At 43.7% G+C, this 17,606-nt stretch overlaps 1 protein-coding gene and 1 long non-coding RNA gene across 2 annotated transcripts in view; one reads left to right on the plus strand and one right to left on the minus strand.

Moving 5' to 3' along the window:
• Positions 1 to 132: 132 nt before the first annotated feature.
• LOC134158380 (uncharacterized) lies at positions 133 to 10,911 on the minus strand. Its single transcript, XR_009962742.1, has 3 exons — positions 10,818 to 10,911; positions 6,202 to 6,302; positions 133 to 409 (listed from the first exon to the last, which is right to left on the minus strand). It is a non-coding gene; the product is annotated as an uncharacterized LOC134158380 (long non-coding RNA).
• The window catches only part of MYO6 (myosin VI), a 114,126-nt gene continuing 106,985 nt past the window's right edge, over positions 10,466 to 17,606 (plus strand). The window contains exon 1 of the mRNA XM_062608226.1: positions 10,466 to 10,487. The gene's annotated coding sequence lies outside the window, so the exon portion shown is untranslated. The remainder of the gene's footprint in view (positions 10,488 to 17,606) is intronic.

The raw sequence follows: 17,606 nt of genomic DNA on the forward strand, positions 1-17,606 counted from the left end.
ATAACAGCCTGTCTTAAGTTCTGCATACTCAGTACCCCTGAAGAGCCTCTGTGCAGTGACTTGTGTTCACAAAGGTGCTTCTCTGCCCCAAGTGTTCTGACTTCCCATCTGCCTCTGGAAATCAAAGGGGAACTGATGTTACAAAGTACAACTTTGAAACATAAGGGGTGAGGTAGCAGCTATTTCCCTTATCTTTCACCGCCATATTTTTATATCAACTTGTTTCTGCTGAAGTCAATCACACCTGCCCAAAGATGTGATGGAAGATGTCTGTTTCTTAGGCTCCAGTCTGGTCAAGTGAGGATGTAATCTGGGAAGTGACTGTTCCCTCTGTTGTGGCCTCTTGCAGTTTTCTGACAGGCTAGATTTTGCTTACTTTTATCAAATTTGCATGTGGACTTGCACAAGGCTGCCGTTACAAAAGGAAAGTTGGTAATGTACACCACAGCTAGGGGATTCTTTATTCAGCTGTGCAAGTTAACTGCAAGCCGCAACCTAGATTCAAACAGCCAGGCTGCTACTTTGCTGGGTCTCTGGGTCCCATTTTCCTTTTAGTTTTTACCTTGGCTTTTTCCTGTGTGGCTTATAGTTGATGTTCCTGGAGGAGAGTAAACAGCACTATTTGTGATGGAAAACATTTAAAAAGATACATGAGGTACATTCATTTATGAATATATACGAACAGAAGGTTATAAGGTATCCATATTGTAGTGAACAAGAACCTTGCCTGCCCTTTTTTTTGTCTTTTTCATGCCTCCTGATTTTGTTGGGTTTTGTGATCAGATTCTCTTGAGAGCTCTTTGGGTATGACTTTACCCAAAGTAATCATCCGTGTGCAATGGTAACTAACTTAGGGGAGGGAAGAACACTTTTAAACAAAAGAGTCTTGTGTATAAGAAAAACAGCAGCAGGGAAAAGGAAAAAAAAAACCACCACCAAAAACAAAACAACAAAACCCCAAAACAAACAAAAAACCCAAAACATAACCCACAAACAAAAAGCTGGATGTGCTTTAAAAATTAATGGTTTACTTTAACAGAAGAGTCAAAGCCAGGGAGTATATGTGTCCATTTGCCCACTATCATAGATGTAGATAGATAGTATTTTTAAAAGTCCATATTCAGGATGAGATTCTCTTTTATGGTATATAAGCTGTCTCAATACCTGTAAGGTTAATGGGAGCCAGACTGGTTTGTTTCAGCTGAGTACTTTTCCCCCTGTAGGCAGTAAGGAGTCCACTTAAGGGGGAGCACCCTGCTCCAGCCAGTGGGAGCTTCCTGGGTTCAGAGTCTGCTTCGGCTCTGGTCTTTAACCCAGAAATTCAAGCATGTTAGATTTCCCCTGTGGTTTAACTTGGTGAAATTTATCAGCTGTTTACACAAAACTGTATCTGTTTAACCATATTTGAAAGTTCAGGAACTTGGTTTACTTTTGCACGTATACTGATGACAGCTAAATATATACGTACTAAATATACTGATGCCAACTCACAGCAGTGGTGTGCAAACTGTTACTACAAGCCTCCTTGCCTGTTGTCTACTAAATACAACAGTTTTTAAATCAAACTCTGTGACACTGCCTGTTTACATCAGGTTTGTTCTTCCTAACTCAAATTTTTGAAAATTACCATTGTGTTTCCCTTACCTTTCATGTACTTAAGGAGGAATGCAGTGGTAGCATGGATCGGGACACTAGCAACTGTTGGACCAAACCTACAACAGTGATCACAGAATCACAGAATGGTTTGGGTTGGAAGGGACCTTAAAGCTCATCCAGTTCCAACCCTCCTGTCATGGCCAGGGACACCTTCCACTAGACCAGGTTGCTCAAAGCCCTGTCCAGCCTGGCCTTGAACACTGCCAGGGATGGAGCCAGCAGCAGCTTCTCTGGGCAACCTGTTCCAGTGCCTCACCACCCTCACAGTAAAGAGCTTCTTCCTAATATCTAACCTAAATCTCCTCTCTGTCAGTTTAAAGCCATTCCCCCTTGCCCTGTCCCTGCACTCCCTTGTAAAGAGCCCCTCTCCAGATTTCTTTTAGGCCCCTTTAGGCAGTGGAAGCTGCTCTAAGGTGTCACCGGAGCCCTCTGTTCTCCAGGCTGAACAATTCCAACTCTCTTAGCCTTTTTTCATAGGAGAGATGCTCCAGCCCCATAGGAACTCTCAGGAAATACTTGGGAATTTGAAGCTCTAGGATGAGTGCATTATTTATGCATCAGGCTGAAAACAAACTATTTTAGCTCTAGCAAACTGCATATTCTGTAGCTTCAAGCCTGGAAATTTATTTCATACTATACGTCAGTAATATGCAAGACAGTGTGTTGGTTTGGTAATAAAAGATCAGACAGGCTCGTCCCAAAGGAGCAATATTAAAAGCATGACAATTTTCTCACAGAAAATTACACTAAACAGGACATAAGTTGCACTGGAATGCAAACAAATGGAATATGTTTCTTACTTAAACGTTCCTTGGTTCTGAAACCTAAACTGTTTTGTAAACAACATTGTCATAGTATGTGTCCGTGTTACAAAAGGGCAGAAAAAGGCCGTGAGAAGTTGCACAGCCTCCTCCCATCCTACAAGACCACTGAAGTTTTCAGACTTCAGACAAACTCTGCAGTGACTCCTTACACTGCAAATGGATATTTAGGTTCCAGAAGCAATGCTTGCCTGGATGAATGTGCTGAATGTGTTTGTATGGACAGCTTATGGTACAATATTTAATTAGGAAGTGATACAGCTTCTTTTTTTTTGCCCAGGGAAACCAGGCCTTTGTTGTGCCAAGATAGTGCTCCCTGACTGAATTTCTTAGTCCTTTTTTGCTCACACCTTACTGCCCAGTCATTTTTGTGAGCTTTTCATTCTAGTCTCAATTCTTCTCAGGCTTTCACATATAATTAATGAACTCAGATGCAGCAGTCACCCTGATCTCTGGGTCTAATTTGCATCCCTGTTTCTCAGTTACCTGTGTGAAGCAAGTAAGTCCTCTGAGTCAAAGGACATCCCCTTTTTCACAGGGACATTGTCTATTTCAAATGCTTTTATTGCGCCCAGTGAGCCTGTGCAATCTCCTTCCTTGGAAATAACTCAAAAGCCATCCGGATATGGTGCTGGGTAACTGGCTCTGGGTGGCTCTGCTGGAGCAGGGGGTGGACCAGATGACCTCCAGAGGTTCCTGCCCACCCCAACCACTCTGTGTTTGTGTAAGCTTGCTCTTGATTCCTGTGCTTGGTGAGACAAACCTGGGAGGTGTAGGCAGCTGCAAAGCAAATCCTGGGCAGCACTGCAGTGGGAGTGCTGCAGTTACAGGTGTGCTGACTGAGAGTGAAGCCACAGGGGTTGAGGCCAGCCCATTAGTAACACTCATCAGAAGCTTGCAACTTGGCTAAATTTGGTGGCATTGAAAGACTGATGGCAAGGGCACATCTCTGGCATACAAGGCAAATTGCTTGTTGAGTTGAAATCTATGCTACAAGTCTGTGGGAAACTTTCTTGCAGCACTTGATCAGTGTTAACTATTCTTTAAGGTCATGAGCAGAAACATTTTAGCCAGCAGTCAATTTACAGCACACGCCTTATTTGGACCATTTTAACTGAGCAGCTAAAGGTTAGTGAAGGCGTTACAAGCTACTGAAAGAAAAACACAGCAATTTTTGATACCTGCTGTTTTTCTAGAATAATTTGGGTATTTTGTTCATCAGAGAAGTTTTCAGGTAATAACTTTATAAACATTAATTATACAGGCAACCTTGGAGTCTTGTAAAAATCATTTATAAAAGGTTAGAAAGTGTCAGAACTACTGGTATCAGGAACTGGTGACTTTACCTTTAGAACAGAAATATGACTTGGCTGCAGCTATTCTGGGGAAACATCCAAGCTAAATGTGCTTTAAAGTAGGACCTATCAAGCATATTAACTTCTGTGATGTATTAATGATTTCTGCTTTTTGTTCATATGACATGCTCCAGTTTGTGTCCTGTGTATACCAAACTATTCACAGTCCTCCCATTTTTCAGCCAATGTGACACTAAATTACTATTTATATAGTCAGAAATCCCCTGAGTTCAGGGGAGGAAATGTATTTTGATTCCAAACTTAATTTTACCCACAAAGTTTATCCTCATTTGTCTGAGAACTTGATATTGCTAAGAAGAGCATTCTGAATCCATGAGGTTTGATTATTTATGCCAAGAAAACACCCCCATTTACTAGTATTTTCATTGAATATCAACATCTGAGATGTCATTCTGCATCTGTTTCAGATATGTGGTTTCACAAGGAATTAACTAAACTAACAGGCTATCTTTAGTCTTTCCCACCTGGTTCGCATTACTAGAACTGTGAACAGATAAGTGATTTGCATTATTAGCAGATTTAGTAACTGAGTCAGAATGGGCAATTTGGCACTCCCAGAGCCAAATACGCACACCAGGAGAGCATACCATGCTGCACTGGGTATTTGCCTTCTCACTGAGGATTGCCTTATCTTGTACTTAAAGTCCTGCCACAAGGGCTGAAGAGCTGGCGGTGGAATTTAAGGGTAGGTGTAAATCCCAAGTCAGGGGCTACTCACCAGCAGGAAAGCACTCAGTGTGAGGTTTGATGTCATCTAAGTTTGTCATGTATGGGGAGGGTATGAGGAGGCAAGTTTAGTTTGTCTGTGCTTTTGACAGTGTTCAAGTGCACGTGTAACTGCACTACAAAGGAAATTGAACACGGTGCCACTTTGGCAGCCTATGTTTCTGGCAAAGTATTACCCTTCCTTCATACAGCAATGGTCCCCAGGCAAGTTCATTGAGTGGTTTGCCCAGATGGGTATCAGTGACAGAATCTGCATCTTTGAGAGTGGATTTGATCAACCATCAATGTAAATTGAACTGTTTCTGTTCTGGATAATAACCCCACAGTGATATGGGAGGGCTAGACAGGAGAGAGGTGCCTGCAAGAGCTTTGCAGGATTTCATTCTTGTTTTAGCAGCATTAGAAATCTTCCTTTTCAGCCTAGCAGTGTGTTCCTCACACTGCCTTTAATCAAGACTATATATTTTTAACTTGCTTCTTACATCAATGTGAAAGTGTAGGAGAGCTGCATATTTCGTGAATTAGATTACTACCAGACCTCCTCTGGTCCCTGCCCAAAGGTGTGTCAGCCTTTGAAGGGGATCACTCATTCCTCTTAACTTCTTTCCCGAGATTGGCTCAAAAGCTGAAGCTAAAAATGTCTAAAATGAAATGTCTGAAACAGAATAGAAAAGCAGTCCTCACAGTATGTTTAACAGGACATGATCATCAAGGAACATTCTAGGTGAGCAGTGGCCTTTAGAGAAAGGTTTAAAAATTGATTAATATCCTCACAGAATTCACTAAAAAATGCCTCCACTTCTCTAAGAAGCGTGAGAAGCCATCAGCACCCACAAGCTACCTATTTACTGCAGGCTACTTTCATTTTTCAGATGACCCTGCAGTTATTTTATTGACAATAGCTGTTTCTCACCAAAAAGGTGATCACAGTGCGTGGCTGGGGGGGGGGGGGGGGGGGGTGTGAAGGCAAGGAGCAAAACTTAATTACCATAGGTTTTTTTTTCCATTGTGTATTATCTGCGTGGCTTGTACTGGGTTCTCATTCCTTCTCCAGATGAAATATCTAAACCAGTGGGGCCCATTCTACTTTTAATATGCATGAGAGTGGGCCTGTGTTGTCTTTGCCAGAGAGAAGCTTCAGCAGAAACAAAAGCAAATCCTTTCCCTAGAGACATGGGGCGTGTTGCACCAGGAATGAAATCTATCTGTCTTCAAATATTGGGATGACTACAGGAATATCTTCCAGCTATTCTAGTAGTTGTAATCTCATTTTCCTGCCCTCACCATTTGGGTTCAGAGAATGAATCTGCTCACAAAAGTAAAACAAAAGAAATGGACTTCAGCAGGATTATAAATTGACAAGTTCAGTATTCCTTTTACCTCCTTTCATGCTGTTATTTACACAAGTCTATTTCTTTGGAGCTACCCACAATTCAAAATAATCTATTTGCTTAATTAAATTATCCTTTAAGGAAAGGAAATTAAAAAATGGGGGATACCCCAAGAGACCCTCTCCCAGTCAAAATGGCAGTTTCAGAATGGGTCACGGTCACACATCGTTAGGGGGGAAAGGCAAAACCATTAACATCTTGTCTGATAACATGAAAAAGGAAACTATTTACCAATTGTAATGAAACAGGAAGAATTTAAATAGGAGCTCTTGCTTTAAAACATAATGTCTGATTTTTTCTAACTCAAACAAAACTGTTGAAATACAGAAGGCCTGTGGAAAAGTCAGAATATTACAAAAATTACATGTAGTCAAAACTGGCATTCATGTAAAGTCTACTGGAGAGAAAGAGGAAGGAAAAAATACAAGGATAATTTCACAGATGTCAAAATCAGAGAATTGTGTGTGCACATAATACTAAGTGAAAGGATGCAGATAAAACGACTTGCACTCCAATTTCCAGTACATAATTCACATGATAAGGAAATAAGTGGTGCTTATCTAGAGTAAGCCTCCTTGGAAAGAAAACAAAGGTTGATCCTGAAAGGAACGTCATGTTGGAGTTGGTAAGCAACTACTGCTAAAGTCCCAGCAAATGTTCCTGTTCTTTCTCTGTCTCTGAACATAAGCTGCTAAACCTTGAGCCAGTTAGAATTGTTCTTTTCCAAACATATGAGCAAGCTATTCTTTATTCAGACAAGTAAGACATAAATTGTGCTGGCACGACTATATTGGCAGCTACGATGGCTACGTTTGGAAACTCTGCAGGGGTAATTTCCAAACAGTTTTAAACCCAGTGAGTTTGGGTTTAGTTGTTCTCAGAAATTAATTGCAAAACTGTAAAATCATGTTGGGGAGTATCAAGGCACTAAACTGAAATACTCAAGAGTCAGGGAACTCTAGGAGGTGATGCTGACAAGCTGTGAGTTATTTTAACACAACCACATGACACAGAGACAGTGTAATGACATCACATTCATACGTATTTAGAGTGTGCCAACAAAGCAATGTGAAGTAAATGAACTTCTGGCCTTGTTAAGTCAGTGGCTGACTTAAGTCAATGCCCATGGACATTTTTATACGCAGAACTTTACCCATTACTTGCGATGTGTAAAACAGTTATAGCTACGTGTAATCCATGGGGAAACAGCTAATACCAACATGATGTAAACACAAGTGTTTTGTCTGAAAAGATGCATAAAGTGAAGGCTTGTTGTTGATATCAAACCTGATTTTTGCATTTAATTTTCATAATTAAGTGTGGGGAGAGAAACTGAACACCCATCGTACTAACCACCTGAGAACCAGTGTGAGAGCCTTTACCTTTTTTATATTTGTATTGAACGGTCTAAATTTTAATCGACTGAATTACACATAAGAATCTACTTGCACAGAAATGTAAATAGCCAGGACATTGTATCCTGAGATGAAAACATACATAATAACCTCCCAGAGTTTTCTGAGAAGTCACCTGGGGCCCTTTACCTGCTCACCCTTCCAAACTACCAGTCATCAGCCTCTGACAAATGCAGTTGCTCGTGCAATTAACACATATTTTTAAAATATGTGACAACTTTAATGACAGAAACTGTTTACTATGACCTGTAACAACCTGAACTCATATTAAAATATTCAGTTTTACTTCCTGAGTGAAGGAAGACACCTTGGACATGTAGAATGTCATCAGTTCTTTGCAGCAGGGCTACAGCAGAGGTGTGTGTGTGTGTATGTCGATAGTCCTGTTAGAATGTCGTGCTTCCTTGTCTTGGTGATCTTTCTCCCTTTGGCGCTCTCACGGGATACCTGGTAGGCTGTAAGGAATAATGCATTGGCACATTTAACACAGCACTAATAAATATTTCCCATTCATAGTATTTCTTGTTCATCGCATACCCTCATGGTCTGACAGGTACAGCACAGAGCGTGGTCTGATGGTAGAACCTGCCCCTGAGTGAAAACAATGCTGGCAGACCTCATCTGTGCATTGCAAATTGCCAACAGATGCTCCTTGCCTGACACACTGGGGTGCAGGAGGAACAGAGGGATGCCAAAGGCACTCAGCTCTCCCTCCCAGCCTCCAACTGTGGTTCTCCTGTATACAGCTATTAAGTAAAAATTGGTTGTCTTCTCCACACTGTTCCCGGTGTTGTGAAAAGTCCTGGTTAGTGTGAAATTACAGAGGTTTGTTCAGCTTTCCTTGGAACTAAACTGGAAATGCTTCTTGCCACCTAATACACAGGCAAAGGGTGCAGTCAATACATTTTGCCTGTTTTTCTCTTTCCACCTCCCCCACCCCCTTTTGTTTATTTTGAAGTTCTTACATTCTAATTTTACTTGTGAGTTTTCCTGTATTTTCCCAGAGGATTTACAGAACAGACACTGCTGTGTCTCTGGCTTTTTTTAGATTTTCCAGGGAGAAAAGAGAGAATGGAGATGCGCTTCTCCTGATGAGGGAGTGGCATGTCAGATAGCACTTGGCACTGCTCGGCTTCCATGGCACTGAGGAGCCCACCAGCTAGTTTACACTGAAAACACTTTGGTGGCTGTTTCCTGGCATTGGATATTCTGTTCTGTTAATAGAGGGGGGTTCAACCAGTCAGCAAATTTAAGTGTGCATTTAATTCTCCAGTCTTTTTTTCCTTTTTCCTAGATAACTATTATCCTTATCTGTCTTTTACAAATAAAAGTAAGGCTGAACAAACAAAGCCCTGCTCTGAAAGGTAATGCCAAAGGCAAACTCCCATTCTCTAGAAGTTATACAGTGTTTTGATTTGTCCAAACTGTTAAACATTCCTAAATTACCTCAAGCAAAGATGGATCTGTTGCATTCACCTTGCTGCTTTGCAGGCCTGAGGAATGTTTCAAAAACCAATGCAAGCTCACGGCACATTTCAGGAGCTGTGGGAATGTTAATCAGGACACAGGATTTAACTCCACCCATGCTCTGCCCAGGATGCAGGATTACTCAGGCACTTGGTGTACTCCCATTTTCCTTTCCCTGTGTACATCCACACTGATCCCGGACAGAACCTTTACCTAGAGAACCCCCTGGGTTTTCCCTATTGCCTAAAAAAGGCCAAGGCATTGTTATGGCTGTTGTATTTACAGAGGTTGATATGGCTGGAACAATTTTGTTTAAATTATTTATCAGCTAGCAGCTGTACTCACAATGTCCCTGTGTTGTCCAAATGCTCAAAAAGAGTGCAGTGAAGCACACCCTGCTAAAGAAAGGTAGCTAGGGCTGCAAGATAAAGGAAAACACGAGATTTTGAAGTATGGCCTGGTTTGTTTCCCTTTGTCAGCAAAACACAGAAGAATTTTACGGCTATCAGGTGGAGAGCAAAGAGGCTTTGCGCATACAATCAGTGACATTGTGTCACTTGTGAAGCATTGTGCAAAGAAAGCAAAGGGTTTACAGGGAAGCTGACAAACCAGCTGGCGATGCTTGGAATGAATGCTCGTAAAGCTGAGGGACGCAAACTGCAGCACAAGGGGTCAGGGAGGGGCGGCTGTGGGTGCCATCGGTGCTGTGACACCATGGCTGAACATGATGCAATGCATCCAGTTGGGCTGCTCTCCCTGAGCCACACCAGCCACCACGGGGATGAACAGTCGGGTGTAGGCAGGTGCCAGGGAAATCCCGCAGAGCTGCCATGTAGGGTGGCACCTGTGCAGCCCTGCAGAAGCTACAGGGAACGGGGCTCGGGCAGGTGGGTGCTGTTCCACCATTGAGCGTCAGACACAACCATGGCCGCTTACAGCCGTGCAAAACCTGTCGGTGTAGGCCCCTGTGGATGAGGTTGTCAGGGCAGGGACACCCCAGACAATGGCCTGGGAGAGCTCAGGGGAGGAGAACAGGGGTTAAACAATCTCTGACTTCTGAGGTTTGCTGCAGCAGGAGGGCCATCACCATCTCCATACCTTTCTCTATGGGGTAATGGCTGATGAAGTCAAAGGTAACCCAAAACCTGACCCTCTATGTAACTGCATTGGTAAGAAATAAGGAAGAAACCCATCCTCTCCCAGCACAACAACCACGAGGCATGCCCCACAGCCAAGCCCCCACGCCAGCCCCGGAACAGCACCGCTGCAACTGTGTCCGGCTGCCCGAGGAGCACCAGGCCAGGCCCTACCCTGCGCTGCCCGTGACAGCTGCAGGGAGTCCCAGGGCAGGCGCGAAGCCGGGCTCCCTGTCAGGCAACGCCGGTGAGGAGGGAAGGCCGCCGGGTCCGGGCCGACCTCCGCGAGTACCTCCGCCACCGCCGCCGCCGCCTCCCCCGCCTCGGGCCGCCTCAGCCCCCGCAGCCCCCGCCCTCGGCCTGCCCCTGTGGCCGTGACGTCCCGGGCGGCTGAGCCGGGCCGGGCCGTGCCGGGCGGCGGGGGGCGGCGCAGAGCCGCGCAGCAGTAGCGGCGGCGGCAGGGCTGGCAGTCGGGCGCTCAGCGCAGTAACAGCAGGAGGTAAGGACGCAGCGCCGGGTGTCGCGGCAGGCCTTTGGCCCCCCCCTTGCCTTCCCCTGCTGGCTCTCCGCGCCCCTCTCCCTCCAGGCCGCGGCGCACTGCCCCGCCGGCACCTCCCGCCAGGCGCCGGGGCAGCGCGGCCCGGCCCGCCGGCAGGTGCGACCGGATTCGCCGGTGGGGAGCTCGCCAGAGGCTCTGTGGCGGGGAGCAGGGCTTTCGGGCAGCAGATCCTGTGGTAGCCATCGCTGGCTGCCTCCGCGGTTCCCTCTGTAAGTGCTGCTCGGGGCTGGGGGCGAGCGCTGCGGGGAGGGGACGTGCGGTGTTTCCCACCTTGCACGTCTCAGTAACAGTAACGGCGGGAGCGTATTACCGCCGCCCTCCTGGCGCCGGCGTCGGGGTCTGCAGGCTCCGGAAGACCCGGTAGCTCCGGGGGAGCGGGGGGGAGCGGGACTGGCCGGTCCGTGGGGTGGGTGTGCCGCAGCCGCACGTCCCCGTGAGGGGCAGTCACCCTCCGCAGCGATTTCCCTGTACTTCCTTAAGTGAACTGTCATGGGAATTCCTTTCATCTCCATTTTTTTTTTTGTTTTTTTTTTTTTTTTGTGAGCCTCATGCTCTGTAAGAAGCACTCTCTGGTGAGCTACAGCTGAGCTCTTCTCGTTTCCAAAACATTTCTGCACTGGTAATAGTGCCCTTGTCACAGAAGAGGGTTTTTTACAGCCTTGACTGGCCGAACACAATGTGATCTGAGTGTGATTGAAAACCATCTTGTCTTGGAGGATTTCTTATTGACGTACTTTTGCAGGCTGCACTTTTGTAGAGCAGAGTGCATAAATGTGATGTCCTACCAAAACCTGATACCTGATTCCTGTAACTTGCATTCGCTACTTGAATAGGAAAACTTAAGAAGATTCCCCCCCTTCATGAGCCATTGCTTTAATACAACTTGCAGTGCAGCATATTTATTGTTGATGCTTGCCTAATACTCATCCCTCAGATTCCTAACTATTAAATCCTAATGCCACGAGAGGCCTGTGAGATTGAGATAACTAAACTAGTAGATTACAGGTTGTAGAGAAGGATGATTGTTACCTGTTACTTCATCCGAATATTGCCGATTGTCAGCCCTTTTTTACAAAGGTGGAGAGAAGTAGTTTTGACTTGCTCTTCCTCCTTGAAGGAAAAGACCTTTGAGGCAGTCTGATTTCTTACAGTTCAGTTGGCATCGCTGGGCTGCAGAGCGGCCTATGAACTGAGTTTGCAGCCATCGGAGTACAAAGGTTGGCCATGGGGCTGAGTCTTCCTTCCATTGCAAATGTGACAAATTAACACGGTGGGGAGGAACTCATGATTTAAGGTCATCTGCAGTTTTGTTCTTCAAGACAGAGGGAAATGCTGGGGTGAAAAGCCTGATAATGGTAGAAATGATTTTAGGATTGAAATTATCCTTTTGCAAATTTAAAAGTATAAGCAAATGTCTTCTTGCAGAATTTGTTTAAAATATCATAAAACTGTGCTACTGTACAAGTTAACTGTGAAGTGTACGGTTTATGAAATAACTGCAAAAGCAAAATACCACTGTTGTTGGGGTAGCAAAGTAAATATTGAAATTGTCAGAGCTCAAGTTAGAAACCTTTGAATGTTGTTTTTACTAATGTAGAAATTGGGATTTAGCTTGACTTGTATTTTTAGTGGATACGTTTTTAAGGCATGTCAGTTTAGTAATGGTACAGTTTAGCAAGCTGTTTAGTAATGGTACAGTTATGCCTTCGACTGTGTAACTATAAAACCAGTGATGTGAACATAAAGGCCGTAAAGTTTGCTGCAAGGCTTTACAGCTTTCTAAATTAAAACCATGTCAGTATTAGCTTGCAGAAATTGCAAGATAAACTAATTTCCCCATCTCCTTGTTTCTAGCCCGAGTGGGTGTTCATGTACAATCTGCACTAAGTACTGTGTCCTTCAGGACCTGGGATCGCCATGTGCTTTGTTTTGATGCTGAGTCAGTATTCTGACCCATTAGCCATAATGTTTTTGTAAGCAAGGTAAAGTAGTGCTTCCTTGTGCCTGGTCTGCAGGGGTTGAGAAGGCTTTGTGACCCAGTCTGACCTTCATATTCTCTTGGTATTTGATAGTGCTGGTCAGAGGAAAGCTTTGAGGTTTTAGAAATTTTGACAGCATCATGAGTGATGTCGCAAGTTGAGTAGGGACTAACTTTTAATTGTCACTTTCAGTGCAAAACGTGAAAGCATGAGGTTAAACTGGCATGTTCAAATTGAACAAAAGGGGTGTGTTTTGCTTTTGATCCAATGTGTAGTTAGTTAAGCTTTGGAAATCCTTTCTGAAGTATGTGGATATTTAAAGTTTACAAGGAGTTGAAAAGCAGCTGGACAATGGGAGGAAAATCCACTAAGGCTGACACATATGGAATACCTCTTGTAGCTCAGGGAGTCACTGGGCTGTATGTGGAGCCTGGGAGAACATACTGGGAAAGTGCTGTCAAGTATTTACTGATTTTTTTATATTGATTTCAGGCGTTGACTGCTGCAGGCAGCATACTGAAGACAACAGACCTGCTGCCTAACCCAGTAGGGCTGCTCTTAGGATTATTATTCATCTGAAGCATTTGAGAACAGCCAAGCCAAAGGGACCAGGTCTGGAGATAGCAACTCTGGGTGCTTATTCTTACAGAGTGATTATGAGTCATTATCAAACTGGGGCGTCAGCTTAAGTGGTGCTGGGGCAGTTCTGGCACCTTTGTACTTGGCGTTATCATTGATGTCTTTGATAAACAGAATTATCAGAAAGTCTGAAGGAGGGGTTTTGGACCTTATTTTTCATGCTCTGTTTTGGAAGATGAGGTTTTAGATCTATTCAGTGGCTGTGTTCAAATACGAGATACTATTTTCAAGAAGGTGATCCCATAATGCAGGTAGGTAAAGTCAACTTCACTGTGGCAGCAGTGCCACAGAAGGAGATCTGAGGCTTATAGGGGATCATGACAAGCAGTGGGATGCAGCACTGTTGAAGTTAAATGATGAACTTTTTGTACTAATGAAGCCTAAATTAACAGAATAATGTGTTCAGTTTTGGCCACAGCCCTTTAATAAATGGCTCAAACATCTCAGTCTGGCAGAAATAATCATCAAGGTTTAGGAAGGGTTTGGAAATCATCATCTACAAAGACCACACATGTTTGGAAAGTGTATTCTACAAAGGCTAGACAAGCTCAATTCCAGCAGAAAGAGGATGAGATGGTGGCACAGGAAGATGCTACAGTCTTAAAATTAGTGAGAAGTGGTCTGTGTTCTTCTGTCAGTGACTGTATTGAAGGAGGTGAAACTAGTTTGTATAAAAGATTTAATGTAGTTCTTAAAATCTGTTATGCTTTAGGGAAAACTGGAACGAGCTGAGGTTGTGCAATCTGCTTTATGAGAAATTTTTGAAAGTCAAATAGGACTTGTGTTAAGGATATATTAAAGACTTTACTTGCAACTGTTTTATTTGTTCTCATGCAGGGGATTGAACTTGATTAATTCTTAGGTGCTGTTGTATTCTGGCCTGGGTTTATGTAGAAAAGTAATGTTAATGCTCAAAAGAAATGCAGCTTCTGTGAGAAAGACCTAGAATCTTTCAGTTACTGCTGGTCGTCTGATGTTACAGCTTAACGCATTTAGTTTTAAAATAGTGTTGAGGTAAACTGTCGCATTCAACAGCAAAATGTTGTGGTTTAGGAGCATAGCCTGTAATCCCATAGGAAATGTAGGTGTAGGATCATACTGTGATTTAAACCAGGAAAATCAGAGGGATAAAGCCTGAGGTATTCATTATCCACTGTAATATATACTGTATGTGGCTTCATAATCTGTATCGAAATGTTACAGTATCTTCTGTTCTGAAACACTTTTAAAGAACTGTCAGCCGATTCAAGAGACATAAAGCAGACTTGTTAGGTACTTGTTAAGGTACCTTTGTTTCTTTAGGTACCCTCATTTTGAATCTGTTTTTTAAAGTATGCGTGGGCAGATAAAAATGACATAACACTTTAACATCGCATGCCATCTATTTAGGTTTTTGCTTTGCTGTTTCTTGGAGCAGCGGTATTACATTTGTAGTAAATACTGGTGACTGAGACTTATGTTTCTGAAGTATTGATATATATGCTATAATAATATAAATAACACATAGGAAAAATACGTTTTTTGAAGTGAAGTCTGAATGAACACTTCCCCTCCTCCCCCCCCCCCCGAAAAAAAAACAACAAAACAACAATATCAAACCAGTTTGGTGATGCTAAATGTGAAGTAGCAGCAGCCTTCATGTTTTTCCCTAAGGTTTTGATGGCAAGACAGATAAATCTGTGGGCTCTTTCATCTCTGGTAGAATGATTTCTCTAAGTAATGACCATACCTAATTAATAGTATGTATTTTATTGGAAAGATCATACTAATTCTGTCTTTCAATAAGCAGTTATCTTAGAATACCAGTAAAAAAAACAGTTAACTTAGCCAAACTGAGTTCTTGCTTTTTTTCTCATTGAACAACATGTAAAATCAGAGCAAAGGCAGCTGGGGCTGAGGAGGAGGGCTGGTTTGGTTTCGGTCTTGGTGCTGTATCTCAAAGGCAAAGCCTGTTTCCACTTGTGGACCGCTTAGCACAGCCTTGTGAAGGTGGTTTGGGAATGCTGAACAGCAGCACATTATTTTTTTCCCAGTGGAAAGGGAGTGAGTTGCAGGGTGAGTTGTAGCCAGGCAGTATTTACCTTGCTGTCACTGTGCTGGCTGCAGCTCCTGTAGGCATGCTGGAGCTCTGCAAGCTCCATTGCAGCTACTGTCAGTAGCACGCATGTACAAATGCTTGGTTAGCAAGGGTTGGTATCTGTGCTGCCATGGCTACTCTGCAGGTCATATCGAGGGTTTACCTGACTCCTGAAGCACTTCTGCCAAGCCAGAGGTCTTTCCTTGTCAGCAGAATGCTTCTCCCCACTCTTCAAGTGGGTGGATGAAGGGCAGTTACTGCTTCCTCCAGGGAGTGAGAGATGGATGAGGCATCTGGAGTTAAACTTCACTTTTCATATGTGCAGTCTGCAGTACTGCTGCTCTCAACTGATCTCTTGGTGAGAAAGGCAAACAGGAGTAGTCTCCAGACTGGGATCCTGCCCTGGCAGTGATGAATGGAGGAGTCATGAGCACTGCTAGAGCTAGGGTGGCCACATTTTTACCTGCATCTTTTGGCATTTGGTCTGCTCTCGGAAAAATCAGTAGAGAAATTCTCAGAGTCTTCAGGAGGAAGTCTGAATGAACCCTGGATTTGTAAACACTCAACAAAGGGCCATTTGTAACAAGAGAAAACTAGATTTCTTTTGCAATGGTAGTTAATCAGACAGTTAAATTAAGAGTATTATTTATGCAGTGGATAATTATTTAGTTTCATCAACAAATTTGTTTTCTTTGTAATTAACAAGATTTAGCAGACTGATTTGAAATTGGAGGAGAGAAAGAGAAGTAGGAAATGTAACAAAGTCAGTGGTTTACAAAGCTCTTTCAGGCATCAGGAAGATGTCTAGCTATACTGGTAGCAGCAACTTTCCGAATTATGTCTAAGTTTCTGTGGATCCTTCAGGCCTGATCTCAAGTTGTGTGAGTCTTGCTACATTTCAGATTTTGAGCAAGTGCAGCTTGTGATTTGAATGGTCCAGAGCTCCATCCCTCTCGTCTGCTGTACTATCCTTGTTACTATGACTCTCAGCAAGGTTTTGGTCATCTCAGGTTTGTTCTTAGTGCCCACATCCAAAGCAGCCTGACTAAAAGGTGGTACTGTGGTAGCCATATTTCAGAAGAAGAAGCTGCATGATCCATGAGGGAGGCCGTGCCTGTGGTGGGATGAGGACACCCTCTTCTGAGTTCCCACCTGTATTTCACTCTTTCCTGATTTATTCAAGTGCAGTGCATCAACCCCCTTTACAGTGTGGAGGTGATAGCCATACAAATCTCTTACAAAATCCTTCCTGACAAAGGTTATTTTGCTGTGTCTTCCTTTTTCTCAGCTGGGTGAGCACTGTTTGCAGCTGGCCCTGCTTACCTACTGCAGAGTTTCCAGGACAGGGATCAAAGCATTCAGGAATGAATGAAGAACCTGACAAATATTTTTAATAATTTAAATTTTAATGATTCCCTAGGTCTGCAGTTTTGTTAGTTGTGGGGCTGAGGTGATGGCTTGCTGGCTTCTGAAAGGGGGAAATCTTTCCATGGCTGTGCCTTTCCCTCTGCTCCCTTCCCAGCAGCACTGATGGTCACTGGGATCTTCCACACCTCGGTGGAAACTGCTGCCTCTGTGGAAAGCCACATTGCTTTTCTCCGTATCCTGCTGCAGAGAGACATTGTGTTTCAGCTGCAGGGCAGCAGGAGCACATAGGGAGAAGCAGGAAGGAGGGGAGGCAGATGAGGGGTTTTCCCTTCTCAGGATGGTAAGCTGTTACCCCTTCAGCTCACCCTCTCAGCGAACTACAGCATCTTTTGCAGTCTCTTAAACCTGTGCAACCCTCCGTTGCCTTTACCAAAAAGTACACAAGTGTCTCCAGTAGCCCTGTGGCAGAGTGAAATGTGGACCTAAAGAGTCTATGTAGGGAATTTCAGTCATAGCAGTAGGATGACTGAATCCTCAGAAAGGATTTTAAAAGGTCACCAACTTCAGAGGGCTCTGAGATAACATTGTCTTTTATTACTCTGTAAAGATACGAACACTTGGCTTTAGAACATGTGGTGGTTTTGGGGGTGGGGAGGCCCTTTACTTTCCTTTTTTTTACCTTTACCTGAGACCCTTTACAATGATAGGAAAACTAATGAGATAAATCTTTTGTCTTGTTTTATGGGTTCTCAGTAAGTTGCTATTTTTGCAGTGTTTGCTGATTGCTTTAAAGCCTTTGCTATGTTCATGCAGGGAGCCTTTTTGGCAGGTGCTTGGGTACATGAATGGCATTCTGCATATATTCTATTATCCCTGCTCTACTGCAGGGAGTGCTAGTTATGTGGACACTACAGGGACGATGCAGTTTCTCCTTCTCAGGCTTGTTGGCCTGCCTTTTGATGACCATGCTGCTAAGGCTTATTTTAATTTATTTTT

Source organism: Pezoporus occidentalis, unplaced genomic scaffold (genome assembly GCF_034315485.1).
Source record: "Pezoporus occidentalis ecotype Australia unplaced genomic scaffold, CSIRO_AGI_Poc_V1 ctg13, whole genome shotgun sequence".
In the NCBI taxonomy this organism is placed as follows: domain Eukaryota; kingdom Metazoa; phylum Chordata; class Aves; order Psittaciformes; family Psittacidae; genus Pezoporus; species Pezoporus occidentalis.